The 22,413-nt window shown below is 44.0% G+C and overlaps 2 long non-coding RNA genes across 7 annotated transcripts in view; one reads left to right on the top strand and one right to left on the bottom strand.

Annotated features, from left to right (window-relative positions):
• The window catches only part of LOC104910405, a 44,188-nt gene extending 27,905 nt beyond the window's left edge, over positions 1-16,283 (top strand). For 2 of the 3 annotated variants that reach the window (XR_004159301.1, XR_793048.3), the window contains one exon: positions 10,268-16,283. This is a non-coding gene — a long non-coding RNA (uncharacterized LOC104910405). The remainder of the gene's footprint in view (positions 1-10,267) is intronic. The other variant, XR_004159302.1, reaches the window with a different exon arrangement.
• Positions 1-22,372, bottom strand: part of LOC109366843 — a 44,853-nt gene extending 22,481 nt beyond the window's left edge. For 2 of the 4 annotated variants that reach the window (XR_002113489.2, XR_004159303.1), the window contains exons 1-2: positions 9,453-9,730; positions 1,556-1,630 (exon numbers count right to left, since the gene is read on the bottom strand). This is a non-coding gene — a long non-coding RNA (uncharacterized LOC109366843). Of the gene's footprint in view, positions 1-1,555; positions 1,631-9,452; positions 9,731-21,188 lie in introns of those variants that run through there. The other 2 variants (XR_002113491.2, XR_002113488.2) reach the window with 2 other exon arrangements.
• Between the last annotated feature and the right edge of the window lie 41 nt (positions 22,373-22,413).

Genomic DNA, 22,413 nt, shown 5'->3' on the forward strand with positions numbered 1-22,413 from the left:
CACAGATCTCGTAGTGGGGCAGTTCTCCAGCCTCTCGTCCCCCAGTATGTACACATATCCAGGGTTGGCCTGTTCCAGGTTCAGAATCCAGTGCTTGTTCTTGTTAAAGAACAAGTCAAGTTGGAGATTGCCCTGCTTTCTAATCTATCAAGATATCTCTTGAGAGGCCTCTCCACCCTCTAGTTAGTCAACAGCTCCTCCTAATTTAGTATCATCTGCAAACTTTCTTAATGTGCATTAGAATTCTCCATCCCGATCACTTATAAAACTAAAGAAACTGGCTATAAAATTGAGCCCTGGAGCAGCTGAATTTACAAGAAGTATTAACCTGGGCATTTAGCAGGTGAAGGAGACACTATCCACATCTCCCTTCATTTATAGAATGATATACCTCCATTACTCACTCCAGCAGAGCCTATCTCCTTCTAAACAACGGACTCATTCCTGGCACTTCTTTGAGGAAGAAGTGACCACTGGAGGAAAGAAGCCTGAGTGGTTGTGCATAATGCAACTTTGGCTTGGAAAATAAAGACTTCAAGGCATTATCTGAGGTTAGGGTCATTTAGGATTAGGTGTCATGAGCAGCAGGTGTTTTGCTGAAGGTGTACATGTGACACCAGCAGGTCCTACCTGGCCGCAGAACCCTGCAGCCTGTGCATGGCCTGACTCTTCCCACTGAGACAATCTCCTGGAGCACAGCAGTCCTCTCCTGGTTTCATCACAGCTAGATTACCACACATGGACACTCCTTCCAGGAGACCTCATGGGTGCCTGAGATCTGTCACTACACTGGACTCATCAGGCCAAGATGAGCAAGAAAGCACAAGATCATCAGAGCAGAAGCAGGGATTCCCAGTGTTCTTTGGTGTCTCTTTGCCAGACCATAAGTGCACAAAGGAAAAGTACAGCTACACTATCCACCTTGCCCTCCTTTGCTATGTCTTTGCCTTCCACCCCCTTGCTAATATATCAATCTTCTACCTCCATCTTCCTATGCACATTCCAATTCCCAGTATAGAATCCTACCTCTTTAGCTCCTACTGTCCAGCTACTCACCTCTTCTGACTCCCAGTTCCCTCATCCCCATCAAAACTGGATCAACACCATTCTCAACTCCATTTGCTGTCAAGTGCCACCCAAGCCCATACTATCTCCTTTTACAATCTTCCTGGGCCTGATCGGGTCTCCCCAGGCTACTGTAGCTTACATTGGAAAGTAAGATCTACTTCCTGTAAAAAGTGAGTTACTCTTGTCCAGCAGCATACAGTGCCTCTCTTATTTTCCCATTGCAAATTCAAGAAAAGAGGGAAGTTATTTGATTTTCCAGTGTTGCCCACTGTTTGAGGCTGCGCAGTTCTAGAAAAGAAGAAGGAAGTCTTCTGCACCTTTCCCCAAGTCCCTTTAAATCTCCATGCCCACTCCAGCTACACCATGCTCACATTATATTGATTTAAAAGTAATTGTAGCAGAGGATCTTAGGATGCTTTCGGTCTTAATGGCTGATCTGTGAATCACTAAGGAGCAGAAACTGACTGAAACAGTGATGCTTACATACCTCCAGAGCTGGCGTGTCCTTGGACATCATGCTGGCCCTTTTGCTGACATCAGACACTGTGAAATGCCAGCATCCCTGACATTAAAACAAAACAAAACAAAAAACAGAGCAGTGATGGACTCCTGCCATATGCAAAGATAAAGATGAATGACTGTACAGCGTATCGTGCCCTTACTACTTCAAAGGTGGCTATTTCACTCATGGCAAGCACATCATCATTACTGAAACATGGTACCAATGCCAGTGTAATATCATTTTAGCAGAAGTGCAAGAAAGGGAAACAATTTAACAACAACAACAGAAAAAAAACAACCTCTTCTTAGCCCGGGAGCTCTCATAACTCACTTTCCCTTTCCATGGTTCCCTTTTTTCACTGTGCTCCCCATATTTTACTCCCATTTTGACAAAGAAAAGTTCATTGCTGTATTGTTATTTCTGATGCCAATCCTGAGGGGAATGGCAGCAGAAGGTGCACCACAGGCTGTCAAAGGTGCCACCATGTGTAGTCTGCTATCTCCAGCATCGGCTGGGCTTGGGATGAGTCAAGCAGATAAGTTAGGGAACAAACAAGTGGGAGAGGGAATGGGCCAGTCAGTGGTGTGGCAAGGGTGCGCCTGTGGCTGACTCAGAGACCTAATCGATGCATTATCGTTTCTCATGCATTCCAGCACAAAACCTTGAGGAGTTCTCATTGGGCTGATGAATTCCTCCTCCTCAGGAACAGGCAGCTGAGCCCTTTGTGTGGAAAACACCCGCATCTTGCCCGTGTGGCAGAAACATCCAGCCAGCGATTGTACGCTCAGGCTAATGGATGGACACATGTACCCCAGCTGGTTGGATCTAGCTGCATCATCCCTAGAGGCAGGTGGTATCAGAAGCCGGAGGAAGATTAGATATATTTTCTAATGCAATTAGGTAATTGTAAGGGAAATGGAGCCTCAAAGGAAGAAGTTCAGACATCCTAAAGAAAATAAGAGTATTACGCATATTATGCTAAAACCTGAGTCTGACAGAGACAGTAAAGTCCTGTTTCACAAAATTTGGCAAATATCAACAAAATCCCATAAGACCTTCTTTCAGAAGATCTCAGTTTGATAGAATTCTAATATGACTTCTCCCAGCTGCATCTCATTGCATGAGGGGCTAAGGCAGCTGCAGTGTAAGACTCCATAGCACCAATCTTGAATGAAACCCTCTTTGGCTCCTTGGTGGAGCACATCTCCCAAGGCTCTTTGTCTTGTACTACCCTTTTCTTCTATGGCTCTTCCCTCTGGACAGAGTAACAGTGAATGCTAGGGGCTGCTGATCATTTGAGACAGCTTTCTCCTTTCCTCAAGGCTCACGACCCCTCCCTATCTTGGGCCTGGCTGTAAATGATAGCCTTTCTTCCTGCCTTGCCTCAGTTATTCTCGCTGTTCTTCTCTGTTCCTCTCCCACATTCTCTTAAGTGCTTCATGTACATCTTTCATCTGCCTAGGGTGGGCTCCATGGGTATATAGTGAGCACATAAGCTAATTAGTGACTGATGCTTCCAGGTTTTGATTTGAACCTCGTGGTTCTGTCATGCCTGGAATGTAAATAAGGCACATGTTTTTGGGTGAGCATATGTGGTGTCCTTAGAGAGCTCATCAGCGGAGACCAACCTGCTGCTGAGGCCCAGGTGCAGCCTCTGCAAACGCCCTTAGAAATACTCAGAACACTAAGGCACTACTCGCAAATTGTTTTGAAAAATCCATCACTGCTTAAACTTGCAACAAATTCCATTGGGAACATCACTAAGTGACTTGCAACTGCACACATGTGAAAACTGTTGAATTTGCTATTCTTCAGAGAGGTGACAGTGTGCAAATTTGGAGGAGGTGGTCAAACCTAGAGATGGCCTGCTGGCCTCCACTTCTGACCCTCCTCTGGTCCCCCATTCAACTAAAGTAAACTCAGTTTAAACAAGGGGAGTACAGTCAAGGCAAAGACGCTCCTAAGGCTAAGTTATTAGCATTACAAAGAACAAAGCATTACAAGACAAGAAATAAAAATCAAATAAATTCATGAAGATGATCTCAATAATCTCAACAGAAGAATAGCTAATCTTTATAAATGTTAAGGAAAGACTTTTAGGAAGCAGCTGTCCTTTTGGTTACAAACATGCTAAAGTCAATTTAACATAGAAACTAGAGCTGCATAAATAGTTTAGTTTTGAGACATTACTATCTAATGTTCACATCAGAGAGCTAGTTATACAGCTGCCTTCTTAGATTTCCATTCTTGCAGAGTGAGTAACCCTTTCCACTCCTCTGCAGGCATACTATATCAGAGATTTCAACAGAACAACTCAAATAAACAGTATTTTGATGTCTCTTATTAATATCTCTTATAATCCTGAAACTATGCGGAGCATATTTAAGGGTTCTAGGGTTTTTTTGTGTGTTTTCTTCTTCTTAAAAGATTTTTTCTTTATGAACCATCACTTACACCTAAAATATTTTCTTAATTGTGCAGATTTTAGGAATGGACACTTACAAGCACATATACAGCAACACTTCTGTGACGTAGTGTAAAGTCTAAGAAAGCCCAGACATTTCCCACAGAACTGGGTTTGGAGCTGCAGACGTCCCCTTGGCTCAACACTCCTATCAAGAAGACCTTGCCTGAGGGCAAGCAGAGAGGCAGGGGGCAGGAGCAACACAATCAGCAGAATTCTGACTTCTCTTTCATGCGACCATGCTTGGAGAGACTGTAGAGTCAGTCTTCTCTCAACAGCCTTGTTGAACTTACAGGCGAGATAGTCCTAGCTTGTCTGTCAGGTCCCTGAACTCTTCTTACTCTGCCTGGTGACATCTCCCTTCTCAGCCAGCAAACAAACTCTGTGCAAGGGCAATCTTGGAGCCACCCCAGATTTGAACTTAGCAAGTGGCAGACTTGGAAAAAGTCCCATTTACATCTCCAGAATAAAAATTGTTTAGTGTCTTACAGAGCAGACACTGTGTGTCTGCAAACGTTCCCCTGAGCTTTCATTCTCTTTCTCTCCCTCCATTTTTGTAAAGAAAAAATTAAGCAAGCAAGATGTTTTCTGAGCATTTTGGCATGGCCTTATCTGGATAAAAGGTCTCATGACAGCTCTGTTGCCAACTTATAGAAATTTCAACAGAAATCTATCCTATAAAAATAGCTGCTTGCCAGGGTTTGTTTTGTTTTCTTCCCAACCACCTCTCGGCATTCATCCATCTGCAAACTCAAAAATAAATGTGCACAATTTATTATTACTGTCATCATTCTTTTCCTAAAGAAAGCAACTTATAGTCATTGTTCTATTTTGGAAGCTAGAAGAGAAGTTTGTCTCTTGCCCTCATTTAGAATAGAAAAACCTGGCAGTTATTTCTTTGCTGAATTGGAGCAGGGATATGATGCTCCCACAGCAGTCTTGGTCTTTTCTACACCGCCTTCCTCCCTTCCCGATTTTGGAGGGATAGTGAAAATGATACTGCTGCAATGCTGGAGAGGGCAAGGGGAAGAGACCCGGCAGGGTTGGACTTGGCTATGTGGGCTGCAACAGGGATGACATGTTTCCTCCAGCAGCCTCTATTTCCAGCAGCCATGGTACCATGGAGCAGGATGTCTATTTAAAACCACAAGCAGTAAGATGGGTACTAAAAACATGAACTCTGTGACTTGCTGCCAGAGAAAAATGGCAAGTGCCATTGTTAACTGTGGCCCAGCATTTTAAGAGAGTGTTATGAGGGACAGAGGGCACCACTGGTTTAGCTATTTATGTTCATTAGTTTATAGTAAATAGTAACATCATCATGTATTTGTGTTCTGGACTTGTGTGTCCTTGGTTCTGCATAGCTGCAAGAAAGCCTCACCCCCAGCACAAGAGTTTGAAACCATAGGCAGAGCCACTGATGGGACTGTGAGAACCCACTTGTCCCTTCTTCATCAGTGATTCGCTCTAGCTTTCCAGAGCTAGAGAAACACTCAGTTGGCTCTTCATTTGAAAAGCTGATCCTAAACCTCCTGTGCCCAAGCTCTTCAATCTTCAATTGTAATAGAATCCCTGCCCTGTAGCACAAGAGTAGTATCAAAGACTGTATTCCTATTTGAGAAGCAGTTAGTCGTGGGGCAGCCAAGTCCCAAGCATGGGGACTCCGCTGATGGAGATGGAGGTCCTGCTGCATGGTGTGAGGACATCCCTCCATGTGGGGCCAGGCCTGGTAGAAGCTGAGCATCAACTGGGTCTCACAGCACTTGGAAAACAATCCATGCCTTTTGCCTCTAAAAAAGAGAAGGCTTGGACCCACTTGCCTGGTATAAACATTAAAAGGATTTTGCATGCTTATACTTCTTTCCTCAGAGACAAATTATCCTGCTCTTTGTTGCCATGGTTTCTGGTTTCCCTGGCTACCCTGTGATATGGGGTGGGGGACTCAGGAAGGTGAGGGTAGAGGAGGAGTCCAAAAAGGATGAGAGCCAATTGCAAAGACCCTGAACAACACAGGCGACGTCAGCAGAGCTTTTCTTCCCCAGGAAAAAGGACAAAAAAACTGAATGGATGTCTCTTGGCAAAGACAGTGGCTATGTTTTGTGCTCTTTGATGTTTCATAATTCAGCAGTGGAAACAGTGTGCAACAAAATTAATCATCAGCAAAAGCATATAACCCAGCATCCTATATTTCCTTACAGTTAGTGAGAGAAAATGAGTGGGGAAAAGAACGATGGTACAGAGCACAAGTGATAGGAGAAGATCAGGCCACGGATGAGCTGGCATGCAACGCAAGTGGGATGTGCCACCTCCTATGGCTGGTTGGGTGGTAACAGCATGAAACTAACAGAGAGGCTCTCCTCAGCCTCAACCTTTGCAGACCAATACAACAAAACAGCCAAGGCATTGGGACTGACCTCTGAACCCAGCAAAAGCCTTCACTGTTTTCCAGCTAAGCCTTGAGCAAGGACCAAGCCGAAGTGGCATGAGCCCCTTTATACAGCCATGTGTTTTTGCTTGGGCAAGAAACCCAATCTGATCTCAGTGGCAGCACGCCAGGAATTCTCTCACCTTTCTCTTAATATCCTGTGACTCAGTGATAGATGTCAGGCCATTTAAGCCCAGGCAGTGAAGTTCAGGTTCTACAGCAATTATACTGAGTAGATGGGGAGACATGCTAGTTGAATGGGAAATAGGTCAGAGAAATGATTTGACCAATAAATTATATTAATGAAAAGTTCTTTAGAGACCTGTTGGGTTTATGGTTCTGCACTGAAATCAGCTTCACATGGCACATGGAGTGATTCAGAGATACCTGAGCTCACTCACATCAGAAGGAAAATCACTGCCTCAGCTGAGCTCTCTGCCCAGATCACAAAAGCCAATGTTTCAGCAAGGCTAATTAGCCAGGATTACCAGCAGCAATTCCAACCTTCTACCCTTGCAGAAGCTCACTTAGACCCATCCTGGGTGTCTTCACCTGGCACTGTCTTTGCCATACAGAAATATCCATGAGCCTGTTCAAAATCCACTGACGTCAAGTCTTGCCAGTGCTGGACTCTGAATCCAGCCCAAGTCTGGTGTCTAGAAATAGAGTTAGCAGAAAATGAGGTGCCTGCCAGGAACACATAGTATCCTTGTGTTGCCTTCATTAATGGTTCAGTTTGAAACGATTCTTGAAGATTAATTTGCTGTGCTCTGATATGGAAATAGACAGGAGGATTTCAGCAGGTTGAAGGGAGCAGAAATTATCCCACTTCCTGCAGGCACTCATGGACATATGTGTCTTGCCTGCAGACAAGTAAAGTCAAGGCAGGATTTTGGAGGTACTAATGGCAATTAAACATCCTACAGGGACTGCAGAGCATTACTGTGTGTTGAGTAAAATTGACACTGCTGAGTAAACAAGGTAGTTTGGAGCCTGGCCATCACCTATGATAACAGAGATAACTTCAAAGTGACATTCTCATCACAGCAAACTCAGGTCTAGAGATGTGTGACAGGCCTGGGCTGCAATCAAATCTCTTCTGGCAGCACCTGTTTCCTTCCCCTTCTCAAACAGAAAGCCCAGACACGTAACACCAGGTGCCTGACTCCTGGCAGGTGGACAAATCTGTACCACCCCAGGGCTGCTGTGCTGAAAGCTGTGTTCCCTCTGCCCAGAGCTCCCGCCACCCCCGGCATCTTTTCTCTCAACAGGAAAGCAGCCCTTCTTGCTGGTCAAAATTCCTCAGAATATTCTTTTTCAAAGCCTGCCAGTGCCTGCTAGCCAGGAAACAATGCTTCTTTTTCAGTTGTCTGTCTGTGACGTACTTTGTGATTGCGTGCAGCCCCGAATCACGTTGCATGCACCTGAATACTGCAGGCCTTGGGGTGCCACTGGAACGTCTGCCTGGGCCAGCAGTGCCCTGCGCACTGCAGAATGACTCTGGCCACCAGGCACAGGGCTGAGCAAACCCTGATATCCATGGGATGATGTTGGGCTGCCAGGGGTGGTGGCCATGGCTATGAGCTTTGCAGATCAGTATCACGCTTCAGTTTGCCCCTTCAGCTCCTTCTGTGCCTCCCAAGGAGCAGTCAGAAGAAGCTGACAGCATGCAGCAAAGCTCGGACAGCAGCAGTAGCCCAGCCTGCACCCAAAGGGAGCTGAAACGGGGAGAAATGGTGAAATACTGTGATAAAAAGCAACTACGGTAGATAGAGGCTTAGATACAGGCATCAGTGTGCTTTTCTCGCCCTATGAAAATGCTCCTTGGGCCCCAAAAGTTTGGCCTCCTGGTTTCTCCCTCTCTGCCATACAAGACCCAGTGCACAGAGTTGTTTATTGCAGGTTGGTGCTGAATCTCATATAGGGCTGATGCTGAGCAAACAGCAGAAACTGGGCCTTTATCAGAGCTTGCTGTTATTTTTGTAGTGAGGTTTGAAGAAGTTCTACAGCACTAACAGTTTAAAAATAATCTTCAGCATCCATGAGATGTTATAAATTGGGGCTTTTATGTATTAGAGACAGGGCAATAAATGCCAAAGTGGATTTACTGGTTATTGCTGCTCTGATAAAAGGGTCATTAAGAGTTGTAAAAGTCTAAACGATAATGGGGGGATGCTATAAATGCTGTAAGTGAATAGAATGAAAGAACATGATATACTTGTCAGCTGAGGTCACTTCCTAGTAGTTTATAACCCTCTGCTAACCATTGAAGAGAAGCTTGGCTTTGCCTGGCCAGGAAACTGAAAATGCAAATCAGTTTCTCCTCTGGGAGCCCAGGCCTCCCAACCAGCCCCTTGCTGACCAATGCCCATAGAGTGAGCCTAATCCATGTGGGGGCAGCAGCATGTGGCACGTTGTGCATCACACACAGGGCATTTGCAAGGACCTTCCATTCTCCTGAATGCACAGGGAGTTCCACTAGCACGCTCCCGCAGGACTGATGATGACTTCACAAGTCTATTTTCTCGATTGGCCCTGCACGCAGCACCTGATCAATGAGCCCCATCAACATTTAAATGTGGAAATGATTTTACAATGACCACCATCAATTCCCACCACTTATTACAAGCGGAGCTGGGGACAATATCTGTTACTAAGGTCTCCATCACGCTACATTAGAAGCCTTGTTTTCTGTTGCTTATGGTTTTGTCAAACCTTAAACAGCATTTTAATTCCAAATCTCTGTCTTCTGTTGAATTACTGTGGAAAATTTCAGCCAGATCAGCTTGTTGTCCAGCTGTGAGGGAAAAAACCTTCATTAAAACAACCAGCAGTGACTTTTTCTTTGAGGAACCCGGATTTCTTTAGTGTTAGAAGATGGTCGTGAAAGCAGCCTTTTTTTTAGAGATCTGCTTTTTGCTATTCTACAGGAAAATTAGAGAAATCTGGTGAATTATGTTCTCTGGGAGCAAAATGAATCAGTTGACACTGACCTGGCAGAGACGCATTGCCCCTCTCTGACCAGGGTGTGCTCCTCAGAGCTGCACTTCGCCTGCACTTACAGTTGGGAAGCACTGTCAGCCCAGATTCCAGAACTAAGGACAAATGGTGATTTTTGGTTCTTAACACAACCACGCAACCAGGTGGAAGGGTGGCCTGATTTGAATGTGGAGAGTTTAGGACCTGATATGCCATATAGAGAGTGGTCAGGCACTGGAATAGCCTGCCCAGGGAGGTGGTGGGGTTGCTGTCCATGGCAGTGTTCAAGAAGGAGCTAAGAGATATGGTTTAGTGGCTTGTGGTAATGGGAGGACAGTTGGACTAGATGATCTTGTAAGTCCTTTCCAACCTTGTGATTCCATGGTTCTAAACAGGAGACAGAGAGAATAAACTGGGAGAAGGGGGCAGGAGACCAGTGAACTTCAATCCCATACCAGGAAATCACCATCAGTTTGGTTTCCCTGTCCCTCACCACTCTGTAGCAAAGGAATATTATTGCAGTCGCCAAGCCAAGCACCCAAAGGTGGGAAATGTTTGAGCCGAGTCTACTCCAGAGATCTGATCCCATGAAAACCTGAACAGGAATAAAAAGCTCTGTTTTCAAAGCAGGCTGAGGAGTGTACAGTAAATACGGTCTGGGCACACAGTAAACAAACAGCTCATCCTCTGCACAGCAGAGGGGGAAAACTTCAGGCAATCCTGTGGCTGGAGATGGTATCAGAGTAATTTGGCGCTGGGAGACAAATTACAGTTGAGTAATTGTCCTTAACTCTGGCATTTCTTAACTTTCGAGTGTTTGCCTTTGCAGCCTAACCACATTTTTAACTCCTGCGATACACACGATAGCATGGCACTGCGTATCGCCTAGACGTTGCAGCTCCCTCTGACCTAGAAGGAGAGGCACGTCAGATTACTTCATGCAACAAGACCTGACCAGGCACATTTCCGCAATGCTCTCTGCAGCAGATGATCTCAGGAGCCCGGCATTTTACCTGTCCTCAACTCCCTCCTTTGGTGCAGCTCATTGGAACACAGGAGCTTCAATGACTGCATTATGGTCAGCAACTGATTTGCTCTGATAGGTATCAGAGCACCTTGGAATATCAATTTCACATGAGTAAATTGATCTGCAGACTATTAAAAGATTGGCTGGCACTTGGGCAAACAAGATATGTATTTTTTCCTAATGTGAGTCATCTTTTTATTTGACTAGTCACACAACTCTTGGATAATAGGGAAAATATTTCTGAAGAATGTACTTGTTTTAATCAAAAGAGCATTGCTGTTGATTACACCTGTTTTCAAAATGTTGCATTTTCCAGTTAGGAACAAGCACAATGATGTAATTATTTTACAACTTAACTATAAATAGCAAGTGACAAGAAGCAAGGCATTTCTAAACATCAGATGAAACGAGAAGTTAGTGTCTGAATCATCGATAGAACACTTGCAAATAAAGAATCAATGGAAGGAAGATAGAGGCCATGGTATATACTTGAAGGGGAAGAAATTCATCAGTAAAATAGTATGAACAACTGTTACTGTAAACAATGTTTTAAAAAAGAGTAAAAGCCAGCTCTGTCAGAGAAGGCTTCTCAATAAATATTTTAAAGCAATCAGTGACGTTACTCAGAGAAAAGCAGTCCAATCCCAGTCCTACAAAGACCTGAGCAATTATCAGCTTTTTTTGAGAGTATAACCTCATTTCCAGGGCATGGTTGAGAACAGACAGGCAAGTTTGTTTTGTTTTTCATTCATTTTTCATCTTCTCGTTGTTGTAAATGGCATGCTGTTGTTTCAGCTTCCAGCATTATGGTTAAGCTGCTTATAAATACAGCATGACTGCAACGTCACCCATGGAAATCATGGTGTGTTTATTTACAAGATTGCTCTTGTGTAACTGAGTGGTGAATTCTCCTTCAACCTGAGTGTTCTTGCCTAGCATTCCTCCTTGTTTTAATTTCTTATAATATGCATGCTAATACTCTTAAGAGCTTTGCTCATGAAATCTACGTTTACAGTGGGCTTTTAATTTACAGCTTGAATGTTATTGTTCACTTGCTTCTTTCCAATAACAAAGCACTACTGCTGTTCCTGATGTTGTCAGAGGATCTGAACGTTCCCTGGGTGTGCTATGTGAAGCTCACACGGTGACAGCACCTTCCTTGAGGCTGGGGTGGGACAGCCCTGCCCTGTGCCGCTCAGCACATCCCTGCTGCTAGGCACTGAGCATCCTCTGCACAAAGCCTGTGGGGCCCTGAGGGAGGGTCCTTGTCTGAAGCAAAAGAAAAGAGGTTGGTTCCAAACCCTACTCTCTCCAACATTCCCATTTCTTAACTTCTGCCTCCTTCTTTCCCTTTTCCACAGTTAAAACAGCCTCACAGCCTTGATGGAAAGCAATCCACCTCTTTCCCCCAGGTTCTAACTGTGATGCTTGTTTCTTTGCTTGCTCACACAGCAGCATGGCTTTCATAAGGCAAAGCATAGCATGTGCCTAGCATACACTAGCAAATCACAAATCAAGAGATTAACCCCGAAGTAATTTGATTCCTTTTTTAAAAAGCAATGTATTGGGTACAGATTTGCTGTAAGGTTTTGTGTCTTTATGTTTCCAATTTTCTATTTAATGGTGAAGGTTGGGAATTAGCTTTAAACAAAGTCATAAAAAAGCACAAAGCAACACCTAAGGAGAACAGTTTCTTCCTCAGACGCATGACTTCTGGAATGTGAGTTAAAATCAAAACATAAAACAAACATAAAGCGTTAGAAGCCACGAGAAGCAGAACCACAGAAAAGATAGATCTTTGCATAGCTTTTATTGTGCCTCATGAGTAAATAAACGATGAGGTCAAACAACAAATAATGACTGTGATATATGATCTACACTGTAAAAAGCTCTATGTTTGGTCTGGATTTATAAACAAACTAAACAGTTCTCTGAAAAACCATATTTCATATACTTGTACTTTAAAAGCTCTTTTACTCTCTGGCACTATGTGAAATAAATAAGAACCTAACTCTGCATTTACATGCAGTAAATGTGCACAGTGATGTTTTGAAAAGGACGAGAGTTAATAATGCATGAAGGGTGCTTACATAGGGAGATGAGGCATTGAACTGGCTGCTGAAAACTTCTGAGGTGCAAAGGGAGCCACGTGGGCCAACGGCGGGTTTTCTTGGGAGCTTTTCTGGGTGTTGTCAGTAAAGGTGTGATTCACCTTAGTTGAAAATACAAAAGCCAAGAGAAGTATTCCAGAAGAAACAAAAGGGTTTCAAATGAAAGATTTGCTGGAAGGAGAGAAAAAATATACTAAAAGGTATTTTTCATTAAAATATATTGTAACAAAATAGTTTTAAAAAATAAACTACTGTGAAGTTGTTAAGAGAAGTTTAGTGATCCTCCCTGTGAACACAGTAGCAAACAACCCTCACCCCAGCATCTCCCTTTTCCCACTTATCCCACGTGGCTGTTACCTTCAGTTGTGCACGGCTCACCTAGTGTCCCCAGATCCCAGCCCCACAGCTCTACTAGCTCCTTGGCCAGGGCTTCCAGCTCATGACACATCTTCCCTGGCTCAGTCAGATCCTAGGAGAAGATGAACCGTCCCCTGAGGTGCTCCTCTCTCCCTATAGCCAGCGATGGAGATGGAATCACACACACAGAATCACAGTATTTTAAGGGCTGGAAGGGACCTCTAGAGATCATTGAGTCTAACCCCCCTGCCGAAGGAATGGTGTCCTCAAGTTGTGTGCTTGCATCCTGATGGCAAGAATGGTGAAGAGGAATCCCAGCCCTTTTCCTAGGATCTCTCACCTGGTTTGCTGGGATTAAACAATGTTGGACTAGTTGGCCCTAGAGGAAAAGAAGGAACCTGAACAATCACTGAAAAAATGAAAAGTGTTTGAACCATGCTCTGAAAATGGTGTGGAAAGACTAGTTTGAGTCTGGAGTTACTTAACCCATGTTTATGAAGCAGTGTGAAGGTGAAGGGGCTTGTGTCCTTCGGAAAGGAGAGCTTCTTTGGAAAACGTTCATTACCCACTGCCACTTGGCATCAGATCAAATCTGACATGAACCACTGCATCAATAAATAGCACTGAAACTAAAGGGGGGGTGCTACTGGCAGTAGGAGAAAAGAGCAGGAGACTGGCTGAATTCTGACCTGGTACATCTAACAGAAAGAAAGGAAGCAGCAATCCAACACTAACGAAGATGCAGTGAACATCAGAGTTCTCCCGCAGAGGCTGGCACGAGCATGGCAGCCCAATTGCTGGGTCAGGCATGCAGGTTGCCCTTCTCCACCCCTAACCTGTTTGTGGACAAATCGTTAAACTCCACGTCCCAAATGACTTCAGTATTTCAGCCTGACCCCCAACTCCCTCTTTGCTGAAGCGCTGTTTATTGGTGCTAACGGTAAATGATATTGTGGAGTGAGTCTTTATCTTAGCTGATATACTGTGTTCATAAAGGCTGATGTAACAAGGGTCAAAAATGTCTTGTGATAAATCTCTTCTCTCTAACTCCCACGTGAAATCAACCTTCATGTATCCTAGCTTTTATACTGCTGGGCAAGGAGACAGCGGCTTGGCACAAGCGTGTGCAAATCCCTCAGGTACTGGGAATGAGAAGCCAAGATTCATTACAGTAATAAAATTTCAGCCTTCTAGGGATGAGGTCAAACAAGAGCAGCAGAGGGCTGGCAAATGGGGGCAGAAACTTCTGTACACGTGAGCGATAAATCAGCCTTCTGACATGGGTTTGTTTCACTCTGCTGAGTAAAAATATCCTCACCGCAAAACAAGAAATGTCCATCGGCCAGTGCCGTAGGATAGTTTTCTACCTGAATTTGAATTTTTTGCTTGTTTATCTTTGAGCCTGACTGGCAAGGGGCGAGTCATGACCATTTCTGTGCGTCTCACACCAATGGGAAAGCAGTACTTAGCAGCAGTGCATTGAACAATTTGGTATCTGCTGAGAGCCGTTTGTTGCAATGGAAGAAATCCAGCATTTAGTGCAAAAGCTGCTCACTGCTGGAAGTGAGAATGGTGCACTCCAGCATGCTACCTTCTTTTTTCAAGTCATTGAAAACACTGTTCCTGTTAATATGATTACATTACCACATATGTGTTTTGTTACAGAGTAGAAACTACTGATCAAAATGACAAAGCAAACTGGAAAGCACGAGGCCTACTGACAATACGACATGTTGCCATAACATTTCCAAGAAGCAGGAACCTGCTGGGTGTGTCATGGGTGGCACTGCACACCTCCCAGCCACACTCGGGCACGGCTGCACTTCTCTGCAGCTGGGGGGGCCTTCAGCTCGGCTCTGTTCTCGTAACATGCTGAACTCCCCTCACAGATCCCTGTTGAGGGCAAAGGCAGCAGCCAAGTTTTCCCAGCGCTGCTTTCACAGATGTCCTGCCCCTCTGTGCAGCTCAGGTTGTTACACGGAGGCACGCTGGCTTGCATTAAGCTCCAGATTTCTGCAAGTGCCAACTGCAAATCCACGGTGAGGAGTAGAAGGAAAGAAAACCCTGTAAGCAAATATAACACGTGCCAGCTGGTATGTACATGAACTTTTCTAAGGAAAGGCAGGAATACTGGTTCTCTAGCAATCTATCAGTTTGCTCTCCTCTTATTTATGTACCCTTTAGCCTGGCTATAAAGTGTTTAACGCAAGAATTTATTGCAAGGGACTGGTTATTGATTTGCAACCACGTACATCTGGAAAACATGAGCTAAATAAATGGCCATTCTTTGAACTAATGAAAATTTAAACTCAATGCTAAAAAAATCGTGTTGGTATAAAATTAACTAATGTTTTGAATGCTCATCATACAGGCTTGGTTTACATTTATCATCAAAACCTCTTAGAGAAGCTTCCGTGAATCTTGTGGGGCAGTTTGAATGTAGTTAAGCCACACGAGGGCCTTATAGAGATGAACTACACCATCCTGAAATATTCTAGGGAAGGATTATGTGATGGCTGTTCCCAGGGTCAGTGGGATTCACGCTGTGGTCTCCCATGAGACCTCCCCGATGCTTTCTGTGAATGAAACAAGCTAGCCCGTGACCAAGCAATTCAGCAAACTTTCTCTCTGGGAGAGAATCCAGGTTCCCTCTGTGTCTTTTTTTTGTTTCATTCTTTCCCATCTCTGCCAAAAATGACGAGTTCAAGGACTAAGCCTGAATTTCCTGCCAATTCCTGTCCAGCCATTGCCGTTGACGTGCCGACTCACTGAATGGGGAGGTGTTATCTGCCTCTGTCAACAAATACCATTCTCTTTGCAATTCCCAGGGCAGGACCAAACTCTTCACCTGTAAGGTCAAAGTTACGTAAGCCTGGGAAAGCTATTTAGTAAATGAGTCCAACTCTGATACATGCAGGAAGAAGTAGTGCAGCCAGCTGAGCTCAAACGCAATGCCTCCTTTCCCATCACAGGAGCCATATGAATGCTTGGCACTTTCACTAGGAATATGAACCAACATGAAAAATGTTTGCTCATCTGAACTCTTCATAAATGAGTCTCTTCACAAATTACTCACTAATGACAGATCTCAGCCCAGATATCTGTTTTACCTGTGCAGAAAGCACTTGCATAATCCATTAAAAAAAAAACATCAACAGCAAAAACAAAACAAAACAAAACAAAAAACCCACAAAACAAAAGACCCAGAAAAGACTTAAAAGTGAAGAACATACTTTTTGCTTCGAGATCATTGTATTCAGACCAGATGTCCAGTTTTGATACTTTCTGCTTGAAGCAAATCCATGGCTTTCGTTCCCTCCCTTTGCCTATATTTTCCTCTTCCTTAAGCACTGAAATAAGGTAATACAGTAACAGCCATTATAACACCACTAATAACACTGATAATAAACATCTTGCAATGATGCAGTGCCTTTCCTCTGGGGCTCACGCTGTGCTTTAAAACATCAGATTTGGCATTTCTTCCACAGCTTCTCTGTGAATGGAATAAATTGAGGCCTCTGCGCAACTTGCTCCTCTCTTGTTGCACTGCTCCTCTTTGTGGCATTGCTTCTCTCTTTGTGGCATTGCTTCTTTCTTTGTGGCATTGCTCTTTTTGCTGCCATCTCTGTCTCAACAGTTCATTCAACACAATGAGGTTTACCCAGAGCAAACTGAATGGGCTAAACAAGCTGTCATGGGTACCAGAAATGTTACGGCTACTTCAGCTGGAAGCAGAGCACAAATCCAAGCATCACAGTAAAAGAGTTGTGCTGCTCTCTATGCTCAAGTTTTGATAAACTTTATGCACGTTATAAGCTGAGGTAGAAGCAGAGAAGGTTAGTGCCACTGTTAGAGGAGAACTGCACTGCAGAAATCAATGAGAGTGGCATAAACAGAAAAATACGGAGAGTTTGGATGAAAGAGGAACAAAATAGCTAACTCATGGCTCATGTATTTATATCTGTTATCAGAGCAGATAGAAATGCACCTGTGCGGAAGAGAAATAGTTTGCAAACAAGGCAGTGATGTTCTAGTAACACTGTGAGCTTTGACACATGGGTGAATCATTCCAATCAGTCAGAATCCTTCCTCAGAAGACCCAGCTTTATCATGCATCAATCTCTCATCATCATTAATTGCTATTGAAATTGTAGGCATTTGCTGTGGAACAAGCAGGAAATAGATTGTCATGAATCAGTGCCTCAACTAGTCCAAACATGATAGCAAGGCTTGCTTCCGTCATGGTGATTCCCCAGGAAAAGCACTTATGAAACTGGAGAGTTATGCATAATTATAAAGCAAGTCCTGCCCACTTGTTAGATGCATTTGTTAGATGTGTTTTTCATAATGCATCATATCTTATTAAATCAGCTATATGGAATGATGTAGGTGCCAGTAAAAGCAATAATTTCCAATGAGGCCATTCAACTTGCATGACTCTGGGTTTGGGAAGCATCAGTTCTGGGACTGATGTTCAAGCACAGCAATGCTGAGAATGGATCAGGGAGAGAACAAAGTGCTCTTCCCAGATGAATCACTCTTCTCCAGAACATCCAAAAATTACATCTGTGATTTTCAGTGCTGCCTGGGAGCTGCGAATTGTATCCCCAGGTAGAAGTTGCATTGAGGAGCAGTGCATGCCTGACCCACCTCTCCTGCTGCTGTCTAGGAAATTCGAGCAGCCAACAAACAGCTCAGGAATAGGTGCAACCCATGTGCATGGCCGGACTGTGCTTTGCCCTTGCTGCAGTCTACTCCTACTCACTGCCCTGAAAAGCAGCACCAGCTGTTGAGAGCTGCTTGAGTCCTTTAGTAATATGAGATGCAACTCTCCAGGAGGGATCTGGTGTCTGCTTCACGTCAGTGTTATTGGTTGTTTTCTTGATTTATAAAGTCAGGGCAAAATCATTCCTGCTTAAATCTGGAAACCCACCAGAAGTAGTGCTAGTTCCCCTCCTTCTGCGAGCAGAAAGGTGGGCTGCTGGGCCAGCACCAGGGAGTGGGGGTGCAAGTGCAGGGTCTGCAGAGGAAGGGAGCCTGCTAGTACCTTTAGAAAGACACCAATATGTGAATATGTGAAAGATAGCACTGCACCACTTCTCCGACAAATCCTTCTGTGACAATAGACAAGCACAATATTCCCAGAGCGGCTTCCTGGCTGCAATCAATCATTTCTGCTAGTGGCAGTGCCAGGAATGAGGTATTAGCAACTTCCAGCCACGTCAGTCCTGCCCTGCACAGACAGCACAGTTACTGGGAAGTGACCTGGATTCTTTGTTTTGCACCAGCTGAAGTGTTTGCCAAGACCTAATCACCTGCACCTATGAAATGCCACTAATTGCACCATCATCCGACCAGTGTCACCAGGAGCTGCTCTGGGCCAGAGAGCTGCTGAAGGGGCAGAGTTGCTGCACAGGGCGGCAAAGGGCCAGACTGCCTATTTCCTTGGAAATGCAGCCCCTACAGCAGGGTTGCAGAGAGGAGAGACCCCCGAGGCTCTGCAGTTTGCAGGGAATGAGCAGAACAGAGAGGCTACCAAATAAATCCACAAGAAGGGAGATGGGAGTCACCAAAAAAATAGCGTGAAAAAGTACAGCTTTGAACCGAAAGAAGTGATAGTGAAATCAGAGATATGTGTTGTGTGAGTGTCGTCATAAGCAATAAAAAAAATAAATATATAGCAGTTTCATAAGAGCTGACCAATGTCCTAGGTGGCAAAGCGTGAGTCAAAGGAAGTGCCAAGCTGTGAGTCATCCACCTCAAAGGCCTTTATCCTTGGATAAAAGTCAAAGCAACGGCCCAGAGAGAAAAAGGCGTGTGGGGAGGAACAGAGGTGATGGCAAGGCACTGAGTCGTCTCACAGCACAGAGGCCACGCAAAGGGCAAGACTGGTACCAGCCCCTGGTGCTGCCCTAGAGCTATTTCTGGCCAGGCACATCATATGCTGCATGTTTTACAAATGTAAGGGTCAGGCTCCTGTCCTGGGGAACACTGTCGCAAGCACAAACAAGAACTGCAGCAAGAGTAGAGAGAGGGAAATGGTAGAGAAAGCAAATCACATCCCTAAAAGGGGGCTGAAATAAATAAATAGAATAGATAAAGAACTACACGTGTGTTTTGAGCTCTTCTGTAGCTCCTTTACCATGACCTTATTACTGATACAGTGCTTTGCAGGCACTTGAGCTTTTTTATTTATCAGCCCTAAGGTCCAGCACGATTTGGAGTTGCATGTACAGAAATGTTCTAGAACACATTCCAAATGGCAACATGGGCAGCAGCAGCCAGGCTCTCCTCGGAGGTTCCTTGGCTTGGTGCAATCCAAACAATTCTGGCATGCTGCAGCAAGATCAAATTAACAGCAGGACAGCACTTTGTCAGCTGACATGGCTAAATGTTATGAGGAAAGATCATAGAATCACAGAATCACAAAGGTGGAAAGAACCTACAAGATCATCTAGTCCAATCATCCTCCTATCACCATCACTACCACTAAGCTACTAAAGATGCTACTAAGATGAGAAGTGAGAAATTAATAAAGAAAACTGTAGGTTGGATAAAGGCAACTATGTTAACCATCAATGCATTTTTTGGAGGGTAAAAACACAAGGAAGAGAGAGATAGAACAGAACATGAACAGAACGAGAGGCTGTGCAGCACCCCACAGACCCTAACACCAGCTGGCTTAGGAAACTGTACATGGAAGTACCAGGAATGGCAAGAAAAGGAAAGAAAATGAGCATGCAAGATCTCCTGCTGCTTCAGAGATGGCATTGGAAAACTCATCATTGAAGACATGGCAAGTGCAAGAGTTGGGATAGAAAGCAAAAGAGGAAGGTGGTCTTTATAACCACATCAGCAGTGCCTTCTGCCTTGGTGGAGAGCTGGTACAAGGGATAAGGAAAATTATGAAAGCCGCAGTAGAAATAATCAAACCACAGATTTACAACTAGAGGATTTAACTGGTTTCACTAGTGCAAATGTAAATGAACTCTGTTGATTTACTGGGCATTGAGTTTTACAATGAAGAAGATGTCAGTAGAATCTGACTTACTCACATCCTAGGCAATGCAGCAATACTGAAGTGATTAGAAGCACTGTAAAGTAGGAAGTGGGTTAAACAGGTGGAGAAATTCCAAAGGTTCTCTATGTTTCTATAAAAAAAATCTTAATTGAAAGGCTTCCTGCAACCACCTCTGAACAACATGGCAATGAAGATGCACCTAATGCTTTCAAGAACCGCCCAACCTGACAATTTCTTGTCCACACGCTACTTATCCAGCATGATAAATATGGTTTGGACAAGAAGAGGACACAGAAACACAGGAAAATCACATCCTGGAAACACAGAGTTTGAAACAGCTTATTTCTTTTTATGAGGTTTAATTTTCTGACTTCTTGGTTCTGGTTTTAAGTAACGATACCATGCTGTCATTATCTTCCTTTTTCCCTACTCTTAATTCTTCGAATTTCCCACATCAGATGGGACAGCACAACGAAAAACCTTGATCTTATCCAGGTCGTATTTTTTACATCTCAGCAGAACAAACAGTTTTGAGGAGGAAAGGGTCCGAAATAGTCAAAATAAGCAAAAACTTGGGATGCTGATATCACAGAACATCTACAAAATTAATCCCCAGGAAGGCCAAACAGGTGAAATACCTGCAGTAGTCACTGCAGTGAAACTTGACAGCATTTTGGGGCATGGGAAGTATTTTCTCTATTTAAGAAAAATATGTATTTTTATGTTTGTTTACAAAATAAACAAGTGTAGATTCTTCTCTTTTGAAGAATGACAAGTACGCCCGATATTAATGCTTTACTCTAAAGTCCACCTGTGAATTGTTTGCCTCATGATATCTCTAAAACAGGAAAAAATATTTTTACACTAGAAAGCATCAATAACGTGGACTTGTAAACAAAAAGAAAAGTTATGTCTGCAGGGCTTGGAAACAGAATGTAAATAGAGGACTAATGCCAAAACACAGATACACAATTCATGATTGTACTGAGAAAGCTTGGGAAAAGTACACAACATCCCTATATTTATTCATTTTAATGTATTACAGCACTTTGTTTAGGATACCTAATAAGCTGCCAAATGAAAGAACTTGCATATAACACTAGTTATAGAAAGTGTTTTGAAAGATTGAAGAGGAGTATTAGTAACATTTTCAACATTAATCAAAGAAAGTATTTCAGCCCATTTGTGCTGAGAGAAAGAAACTCGCATGAAAAATGATCTTTGATTCTCTTACCTTCCATTTTCCCACAAAATACCTTGGAAAAAACTACAAACAACTGAGCAAGTTGGACACACTGCAGCACTGCACAAGAAATGGAACAAGGTACAGCATGAAACAGTGGTACAAAGAACGCTTAGGAAGACCAAAGTTTACAGCATAACTGTACAGTCATTTGTTTTGCTCCTGTTCATGTGTTAATGGTCTGATTACAAGTATTTAAAGCTGTTTTTGTTGTTTTGATTGTGATGATTATTTGTGCTCATTCCAGTAACTTATAATAGAATCAAGTTATGAAAAAAATAAAACAGATAAAAACCAACTACATTAAAAATGCAATGGGTAATTTACGGATCATTAAAAACATAAGCAACTCTTTTAACTATCCAATAAATCAACAATCGCAAAAGTATTTTAAATTTTATTAAAAAATCCAGGAAACCTATAAATTTCATTTTATGCTCCAACAGGATACACGAATTGGTTTAGTTTGTCTTTTCAGCTGTCTGACAAGAAACCCAATCTGCTTTCCAGCAGCTGATGGGACAGCAGCCTGACTGCAGGCAATGCTGCATCCCAAGACCCAGGCTGGATAGTATGAAAAATCCCTTTCCAGAAGAGTGGTGATTCAGTGGCACAGACTGCCCGGGGAGGTGGGGGAGTCACTGCCCCTGGAGGTGTTCAAGGACTGAGATGTGGCACTGAGGGACGTGGTTAGTGGGCACGGCGGGGGTGGTGGTTGGACCAGGTGATCATACAGGTCTTTTCCAACCTACTGACTCCTTAATCACTCCTCCTGCCAAGATTGAAGTCCTGTCAGCAAACACAACACTTCCCACTCTTCTGTTAACTTTCACACAGCTGCCCATGCCAACCCTTAGGGTCTGAGGGCGCTGCCAGGCAGCACGCAGGGAATAACACCATTCCCCCAACTCCTTGCTTTGCTGGGACGCTGATAACTGGGACGCCGGGTTCCCCGCGTCCTTACGCTCGTCCATTGCCCTTCTTTTAGCCAAACGAGACCTCCTGCCCTAAAAGCAGGCCGTAATGGGAAACATTAGAGCGGCAGCTACAAACCCGCAGGGCCGCGCTGAGCAGCACTGCTCCACAGCCGCCTCTGCGAAGAGCAGCCCCGGGGCTGCAGCCGGGCCGCCAGGCGGAGGCGGCAGAGCGCGGCGCTACCGCGTTTTTCTTTCCATAGAGCTCCGCGGCCGGCAGGTTCGAGGGGCAGCGCCTTCCC

Source organism: Meleagris gallopavo, chromosome 3 (assembly GCF_000146605.3).
Source record: "Meleagris gallopavo isolate NT-WF06-2002-E0010 breed Aviagen turkey brand Nicholas breeding stock chromosome 3, Turkey_5.1, whole genome shotgun sequence".
NCBI lineage: Eukaryota > Metazoa > Chordata > Aves > Galliformes > Phasianidae > Meleagris > Meleagris gallopavo.